At 62.8% G+C, this 9,451-nt stretch overlaps 1 long non-coding RNA gene across 2 annotated transcripts in view; it reads right to left on the reverse strand.

Moving 5' to 3' along the window:
• Positions 1-4,281: 4,281 nt before the first annotated feature.
• LOC144952627 (uncharacterized) overlaps positions 4,282-9,451 on the reverse strand; it is an 18,103-nt gene continuing 12,933 nt past the window's right edge. The window contains exons 6-8 of one of the 2 annotated variants that reach the window (XR_013640655.1): positions 7,967-8,183; positions 6,320-6,405; positions 4,282-4,766 (exon numbers count right to left, since the gene is read on the reverse strand). This is a non-coding gene — a long non-coding RNA (uncharacterized LOC144952627). Of the gene's footprint in view, positions 4,770-6,319; positions 6,406-7,966; positions 8,184-9,451 lie in introns of both variants that reach the window. The other variant, XR_013640654.1, reaches the window with a different exon arrangement.

Below are 9,451 nucleotides of genomic sequence, written 5' to 3' on the forward strand. Positions count from 1 at the left end.
ACTACCTCGCCTGGTCTACATGAGGTCGTGGGTTCGATCCCCCCACATCATAGTGGGCTGGGAGATGTTGACTACCTCGCCTGGTCTGCAGGAGGTCGTGGGCTCGATCCCGGACCCTGACGATGCCTGCTGCTGCTGTATATCTGGAGTCTGCGTCTCTCTCTCTCATCATCATCATCACTGTGGCTGTGAGATGTTGACTACCTCGCCTGGTCTACAGGAGGTCGTGGGTTCGATCCCAGACCATGTGAGATGTTGACTACCTCGCCTGGTCTACAGGAGGTCGTGGGTTCGATCCCAGACCCTGGGAGATGTTGACTACCTCGCCTGGTGTACAGGAGGTCGTGGGTTCTATCCCTGGACCCTGGGAGATGTTGACTACCTCGCCTGGTCTACAGGAGGTCGTGGGTTCGATCCCAGACCCTGTGAGATGTTGACTACCTCGCCTGGTGTACAGGAGGTCGTGGGTTCTATCCCTGGACCCTGGGAGATGTTGACTACCTCGCCTGGTGTACAGGAGGTCGTGGGTTCGATCCCAGACCCTGTGAGATGTTGACTACCTCGCCTGGTCTACAGGAGGTCGTGGGTTCGATCCCAGACCCTGTGAGATGTTGACTACCTCGCCTGGTGTACAGGAGGTCGTGGGTTCTATCCCTGGACCCTGGGAGATGTTGACTACCTCGCCTGGTGTACAGGAGGTCGTGGGTTCGATCCCAGACCCTGTGAGATGTTGACTACCTCGCCTGGTCTGCAGGAGGTCGTGAGTTCGATCCCAACCCTGATGCATGTTGCTGTATATTTGGAGTATGCGTCTCTCTCTCATCATCATCATCACTGTGGCTGGGAGATGTTGACTACCTCGCCTGGTCTACAGGAGGTCGTGGGTTCAATCCCAGACACTGAGAGATGTTGACTACCTCGCCTGGTCTGCAGGAGGTCGTGGGTTCGACCCCTGGACCCTGTGAGATGTTGGAGTCTGCGTCTCTCTCCCCGTGGTGGTCGCTGCGTGGATTTTGTGTCCGGATCCTCCAGTTCCACCCCTCCACGTCTCAGAATCTACATCGCCCCCCACGCGTTCAGAGTAAAATGGCTGCTGCTATAAATGCCCACGTGGTGGTGGTGATGATGATGGTGGTGATGACGTCAGCGCACGTGGTCATGACGTCAACCCACGTGGTGATGATATCAGCCCACGTGACTGAGCTGCGATGTTCTAGATTTTGAAGCTTTCGCGACTGCAACGAGTCACACTCTTAGTTTTTTTTGCGGTAAAGTCACCACGTAGGTAAAAAAAATTAGAATTAAAATTAATCAAAGTAATAATAGAAATAGAATAATAATAACAAATCACGACGTTTCGGAGGCAACACACAAGTCTCCGTCATCAGGTGCCGTGTCGTGTTGCGATGTCGTCCAGGTTGTACCGCTCTCGTCTGATAAAGAAGCCACACACATCAGTAGCTCAGTGGGGTCCCCCTACACAGCTGGTGACATAAACAGAGTTTTAGTTTTAGTGTGAGTCTCTGTGTGTCTCTGTGGGGTGTCTGTGGGTCTCTGTGTGTCTGTGTGGGTGTCTGTGGGTTTATGTGGGTCTCTGTGTGTCTCTGTGTGTTTCTGTGAGTTTCTGTGGGTTTCTGTGTGTCTCTGTGTGTCTCTATGGGTCTGTGTGTTTCTGTGGGTCTCTGTGGGTTTCTGTGGGTCTCTGTGGGTTTCTGTGTGTCTCTGTGTGTCTCTATGGGTCTGTGTGTTTCTGTGGGTCTCTGTGGGTTTCTGTGGGTCTCTGTGGGTCTCTGTGTGTCTCTGTGGGTCTGTGTGTTTCTGTGGGTCTGTGTCTCTGTGTGTCTGTGGGTTTGTGTGTCTCTGTGTGTCTCTGTGGGGTGTCTGTGTGTCTCTGTGGATTTCTGTGTGTCTCTGTGGGTCTATGTGGGTCTCTGTGGGGTGTCTGTGTGTCTCTGTGGGGTTTCTGTGTCTGTGTCTCTGTGGGTCTCTATGTGTCTCTGTGGGTCTCTGTGTATCTCTATGGGTCTCTGTGTATCTCTGTGGGTCTCTATGTGTCTCTGTGGGTCTCTGTGTATCTCTATGGGTCTCTGTGTATCTCTGTGGGTCTATGTGGGTCTCTGTGGGTCTCTGTGTATCTCTGTGGGTCTCTGTGTATCCCTGTGGGTCTCTGTGTATCTCTATGGGTCTCTGTGTATCTCTGTGGGTCTCTGTGTATCCCTGTGGGTCTCTATGTGTCTCTGTGGGTCTCTGTGTATCTCTGTGGGTCTCTGTGTATCCCTGTGGGTCTCTATGCATCTCTATTGGTCTCTAAGAATAGCCGGGAACCCGACTACACTCACACACCCACTCGCTCAACCACTCACCTACTCACTCACCCACACACCCACTCACTCACCCACACACCCACTCACCCACTCACCTACTCACTCACCATCTCACTCACTCACCCACTCACCTACTCACACACCATCTCACTCACTCACCCACACACCCACTCAACCACTCACCTACTCACTCACCATCTCACTCACTCACTCAACCACTCACCTACTCACTCACCCACACACCCACTCAACCACTCACCTACTCACTCACCCACACACCCACTCAACCACTCACTCACCCACACACCCACTCAACCACTCACCTACTCACTCACCATCTCACTCACTCACTCACCCACTCACCTACTCACTCACCCACTCACCCACTCACCCACCCACACACCCACTCACCCACCCACTCAACCACTCACCCATCCACTCACCCACCCACCATCTCACTCACCCACCCACCATCCCACTCACCCACCCACCATCTCACTCACCCACCCACCATCCCACTCACCCACCCACCATCTCACCCACCCACCCACCCACCATCTCACTCACCCACCCACCATCCCACTCACCCACCCACCCATCCACTCACCCACCCACCATCCCACTCACCCACCCACCATCTCACCCACCCACCCACCATCTCACTCACCCACCCACCATCCCACTCACCCACCCACCATCCCACTCACCCATCCACCCACTCACCCACTCAACCAACTCACCCACTCACCCACCATCTCACCCACCCACCCACAATCTACTCACCCACTCACCCACCAACTTACCCACTCACCCACCCACCAACTCACCCACCATCTCACTCACCCATCCACCATCTCACTCACCCACCAACTTACCCACTCACCCACCCACCAACTCACCCACCAACTCACCCACCATCTCACTCACCCACCCACCCACTCACTCACTCACCCACTCACCCACTCACCCACTCACCCACTCACCCACCCACTCACCCACTCACTCACCCACTCACACACCCACTCACTCACCAACCTGCCCTCTCACTCACTCACTCACCCACCCACTCACCAACTCACTCACCCACTCACCCACCCACTCACCCACTCACTCACCCACCCACCCACTCACTCACCCACTCACACACCCACTCACTCATCCACTCACCCACCCACCCACTCACCCACCCACTCACCCACTCACCCACCCACTCACCCACTCACACACCCACTCACTCACCAACCTGCCCTCTCACTCACTCACCCACTCACCCACCCACTCACCCACTCACCCACCCACCCACCCACTCACCCACTCACCCACTCACTCACCCACTCACCCACCCACTCACCCACTCACACACCCACTCACTCACCCACTCACCAACCTGCTCTCTCACTCACCCACTCACCCACTCACCCACTCACCCACTCACCCACCCACTCACCCACTCACACACCCACTCACTCACCCACTCACCAACCTGCCCTCTCACTCACCCACTCACCCACCACCCACCCACCCACTCACCCACCCACTCACCCACCCACTCACCCACTCACACACCCACTCACTCACCCACTCACCAACCTGCCCTCTCACTCACCCACTCACCCACTCACCCACCCACTCACCCACTCACCCACCCACCCACCCACTCACCCACTCACCCACTCACCCACCCACTCACCCACCCACTCACCCACTCACTCACACACCCACTCACTCACCCACTCACCAACCTGCCCTCTCACTCACCCACTCACCCACCACCCACCCACTCACCCACCCACTCACCCACCCACTCACCCACTCACACACCCACTCACTCACCCACTCACCAACCTGCCCTCTCACTCACCCACTCACCCACCCACCCACCCGCTCAATCACAGCGGTCACAGATAATGAAAGTTGATGCTTGGCACGATCAGCAATGACATCCACGTGGACACTGTCAAATAGAACGAGTTTATTACACAGTGCGAGTGAGAGAGTGTGTGTGTGTCTGTGTGTGTGTCTGTGTGTCTGTGTGTGTGTCTGTGTGTCTGTGTGTCTGTGTGTTTCTGTGTGTATATGTGTGTGTCTGTGTGTGTGTGTCTCTGTGTGTGTCTCTGTGTGTGTCTGTGTGTGTCTGTGTGTTTCTGTGTGCGTGTGTCTGTGTGTTTCTGTGTGCGTGTGTCTGTGGGTGTGTGCCTGTCTTTGTGTGTGCCTCCCCTAGGTCGACTCAGCATCAAACGAGTACCTGATGTAGCGCCACTAGCGATGGGACACGTGGTCACCCAGCCCCTCTGTGTGTGCCCTCATCGCTTCTACACGCTCCTAACAGCACTTGCCCCGACAGTCCGTTACAGGCTACATGGGGGACCTTTGTCTGTGTGTGTGAAGACGGAATCATACAGACTTGTGCTTCTTCTGTTTGACTTGTCTGGCTCCTCCTCTCTGCTGCACAGAGACACGGGGAGAGAGACACGGGGAGAGAGACACGGGGAGAGAGACGCGGGGAGAGAGACGCGGGGAGAGAGACACGGGAGAGAGACGCGGGGAGAGAGACGCGGGGAGAGAGACGCGGGGAGAGAGACACGGGGAGAGAGACACGGGGAGAGAGACACGGGGAGAGAGACGCGGGGAGAGAGACACGGGGAGAGAGACACGAGGAGAGACACGGGGAGAGAGACACGGGGAGAGAGACACGGGGAGAGAGACACGGGGGGAGAGACACGGAGAGAGACACGGGGAGAGACACGGGGAGAGAGACGCGGGGGGAGAGACGCAGGGAGAGAGACACGGGGAGAGAGACACGGGGAGAGAGACACGGGGAGAGAGACGCGGGGAGAGAGACACGAGGAGAGAGAGACACGGGGAGAGAGACACAGGGAGAGAGACGCAGGGAGAGAGACACGGGGGGAGAGACACGGAGAGAGACACGGGGAGAGACACGGGGAGAGAGACGCGGGGGGAGAGACGCGGGGGGAGAGACGCGGGGGGAGAGACGCGGGGAGAGAGACACGGGGAGAGAGACACGGGGAGAGAGACACGGGGAGAGAGACACGGGGAGAGACGCGGGGAGAGAGACACGGGGGGAGAGACGCGGGGAGAGAGACACGGGGAGAGAGACACGGGGAGAGAGACACGGGGAGAGACACGGGGAGAGAGACACGGGGAGAGACACACGGGGAGAGAGACGCGGGGAGAGAGACACGGGGAGAGAGAGACAGAGGGTTAATTGTGGACCAGAGTGAGTAGGTGACTGAGTGAGTGGGTGAGTGAGTGGGTGGGTGGGTGAGTAAGTGGATGAGTGAGAGGTTGGGTGAGTGAGCGGGTGAGTGGGTGGGTGAGTGAGTGGGTGGGTGGGTGAGTGAGTGGGTGGGTGGGTGGGTGAGTGAGAGGGTGAGTGGGTGAGTGAGTGGGTGGGTGGGTGGGTGAGTGAGTGGGTGAGTGAGAGGGTGGGTGAGTGAACGGGTGAGTGGGTGGGTGAATAGGTGAGTGGGTGGGTGAGTGAGTGAGTGGTTGAGTGAGTGGGTGAGTGGGTGAGTGAGTGGGCGGGCGGGTGAGTGGGCGGGTGAGTGGGCGAGTGAGTGGGTGAGTCAGTGAGTGGGTGAGTGAGTGGGTGAGTGGGTGAGTGAGTGATTGGGTGAGTGGGCGGGTGAGTGAGTGTGTGAGTGGGTGAGTGGGTGAGTGAGCGGGTGGGTGAGTGAGTGGGTGGGCGGGTGAGTGGGTGAGTGGGTGAGTGAGTGAGTGGGTGAGTGGGTGAGTGGGCGGGTGAGTGTGTGAGTGAGTGGGCGGGTGAGTGAGTGTGTGAGTGGGTGAGTGGGTGAGTGAGCGGGTGGGTGAGTGAGTGGGTGGGCGGGTGAGTGGGTGAGTGAGTGAGTGAATGAGTGGGTGAGTGGGTGACTGGGCGGGTGAGTGTGTGAGTGAGTGGGCGGGTGAGTGAGTGGGCGGGTGAGTGAATGAGTGAGTGGGCGGGTGAGTGGGTGACAGTGTGTGGGTTTGACCTTTGACCTCTTCACGGGCCGTGCCGGCTGGTCATGTGACCCCACCTCCTCACCAGCTGAGGAGCTCCTCCCTCCAAACACCTCATCTACACGGGGAGGGGGGGGGGAGATGGGGGGGGAGGGGGGGGGAGGGTGGGGGGGGAGGGTGGGGGGAGGGGGGGGGGAGGAGGGGGGGGTGGGGGGGGGAGGGTGGGGGGAGGGTGGGGGGAGGGGGGGAGGGTGGGGGGAGGGGGGGGAGGGTGGGGGGAGGGGGGGAGGAGGGGGGGTGGGGGGGAGGGTGGGGGGAGGGGGGGGGGAGGGTGGGGGGAGGAGGGGGGGAGGAGGGGGGGGGGGGGGGGGGGAGATGGGGGAAGATGGGGGATGGAGGGGGGGGAAGATGGGGGATGGAGGGGGGGGAGGGGGGGGAGGGTGGGGGGAGGGGGGGGTGGAGATGGGAGGGTGGGGGGAGGGGGGGGAGGGTGGGGGGAGGGGGGGGGAGGGTGGGGGGAGGGGGGGGAGGAGGGGGGGGGTGGGGAGGGAGGGTGGGGGGAGGGGGGGGAGGGGGGGGTGGGGGGGGGAGGGTGGGGGGAGGGGGGGAGGGTGGGGGGGAGGGGGGGTGGGGGGGGAGGGTGGGGGGAGGGGGGGGGAGGAGGGGGGGGGTGGGGGGGAGGGTGGGGGGAGGGGGGGGGGAGGGTGGGGGGAGATGGGGGAAGATGGGGGAAGATGGGGGATGGAGGGGGGGGGGAGGGTGGGGGGAGGGTGGGGGGTGGAGATGGGGGGAGAGGGGGGGAGGGGAGATGGGGGGGGGAGAGATGGGGGGGGGAAGGGTGAAGAGATGGGGGGAGATGGGGGGAGAGTGTGAGGAGATGGGCGAGGGGGGGCGGAGACGGGGGGAGAGGGCGGGAGGGGGAGGGAGATGGGTGAGAGATGGGGGATGGAGATGGGGGGAGGGGGGGGGAGAGATGGGGGGAGGGTGGGGGGAGATGGGGGATGGAGAGAGGGGGGAGGGGGGGTGAGAGAGGCGGGGAGAGGGGTGAGAGGGGGGGGGGGAAAGAGGGAGGGGGAGATGGGGGATGGAGAGGGGGGAGATGGGGGGAGATGGGGGAAGATGGGGGATGGAGAGGGGGAGAGGGTGGGGGGAGATGGGGGATGGAGAGGGAGGAGATGGGGGAGGGAGAGGGGGGGAGAGGGTGAGATGGGGGAGGGAGATGGGGGGAGATGGGGGGAGAGGGGGGGGAGGGAGAGGGGGGGGAGGGGGAGATGGGGGAGGGAGATGGGGGGAGATGGGGGGAGATGGGGGAGGGAGAGGGGGGGAGGGGGAGATGGGGGAGGGAGATGGGGGGAGATGGGGGGAGATGGGGGATGGAGAGGGGGGGGGGAGGGTGAGATGGGGGAGGGAGAGAGTTGCCCACATGAGGAGCTGCCACTGGGGATGCCCCGCGAGGCTCGACGTCCCGATCAGTGATATCAATCGATTGGCCGTTCGGTTCAATGAATCTCCGAATCGATGGGGGAATAATTTTTTTATTACTTTGAAAAAAATATCATAATTCTAATTAAACATTTACATTTGAATAAAAAATCATTTTAAAAAAATTAATAAAATTTTCATTTGAAAAAATTCGTTTCGGCGGCGGTGGTGGGTGCTGATTGTTGCTGGCCCCTTACGGGGGTAAAGGTCACTGTCGCTGTCTGCCTTTAGCTCCTCCTCTTCCGCCTCTAGCTCCTCCCCCCTCCTCCTGTAGCTCCTCCCCCTGTAGCTCCTCCCCATTGGCTCTGGTCACGCCCCCTCCGCCACGGCCACGCCCCCTTCCGCCACGGCCACGCCCCCGAGCCCTCCGAGCGAGCGGAGTGAAGGGGACTCCACTCTCAACACTCGCAGAGTCTGCGGGGGAGGGGAGGGGGGAGGGGGGTAGAGAGGGAGGGGGGGGGGGAGAGAGGGGGGAGAGGGAGGGGGAGATGGGGGGAGGGGGGGGAGATGGGGGGGAGGGGGGGGGAGATGGGGGGAGGGGGGGGGAGGGGGGGGAGATGGGGGGAGATGGGGGGGAGGGGGGGGGAGATGGGGGGAGGGGGGGGAGATGGGGGGGGAAGGGGGGGGGGAGATGGGGGGGAGGGGGAGGGAGATGGGGGGGAGGGGGGGGGAGATGGGGGGAGGGGGGGGGAGATGGGGGGAAGGGAGGGGGGGAGATGGGGGGAGGGGGGGGAGATGGGGGGAGGGGGGGGGGAGAGGGGGGAGAGGGAGGGGGGAGAGGGAGGGGGGGAGGGGGGGGGGAGGGGGGTAGAGAGGGAGGGGGGGGGGAGAGAGGGGGGAGAGGGAGGGGGGGAGATGGGGGGGAGGGGGGGAGAGAGGGAGGGGGGAGAGGGAGGGGGGGAGAGGGAGGGGGAGATGGGGGGGAGGGGGGGGGAGATGGGGGGGAGGGGGGGGGAGATGGGGGGGAGGGGGGGGGGAGATGGGGGGGAGGGGGGGGGGAGATGGGGGGGAGGGGGGGGGAGATGGGGGGGAGGGGGGGGAGATGGGGGGGAGGGGGGGGGAGATGGGGGGAGGGGAGGGGGGGTAGAGAGGGAGGGGGGGAGAGAGAGGGGGGAGAGGGAGGGGGGGAGATGGGTGGGAGGGGGGGGGGAGATGGGGGGGAGGGGGGGGAGATGGGGGGAGGGGGGGGGAGATGGGGGGAGGGGAGGGGGGGTAGAGAGGGAGGGGGGGGGAGAGAGGGGGGAGAGGGAGGGGGGGAGATGGGGGGGAGGGGGGAGATGGGGGGGAGGGGGGGAGATGGGGGGGAGGGGGGGGAGATGGGGGGAGGGGAGGGGGGGTAGAGAGGGAGGGGGGGGGAGAGAGGGGGGAGAGGAGGGGGGGAGAGGGAGGGGGAGATGGGGGGGAGGGGGGGGAGATGGGGGGGAGAGGGGGGAGAGGGAGGGGGGAAGTGAGGGGGGGAGATGGGGGGGAGGGGGGGGAGATGGGGGGGGGAGGGGGGGGGGGAGATGGGGGGGAGGGGGGAGGGGGGGTAGAGAGGGAGGGGGGGGGAGAGAGGGGGGAGAGGGAGGGGGGGAGATGGGGGGGAGGGGGGGGGAGATGGGGGGGAGGGGGGGGGGAGATGGGGGGGGGAGGGGGGGGGGAGATGGGGGGGAGGGGAGGGGGGAGGGGGGGTAGAGAGGGAG

Source organism: Lampetra fluviatilis, chromosome 69 (genome assembly GCF_964198595.1).
Source record: "Lampetra fluviatilis chromosome 69, kcLamFluv1.1, whole genome shotgun sequence".
Classification (NCBI taxonomy): Eukaryota; Metazoa; Chordata; class Hyperoartia; order Petromyzontiformes; family Petromyzontidae; genus Lampetra; species Lampetra fluviatilis.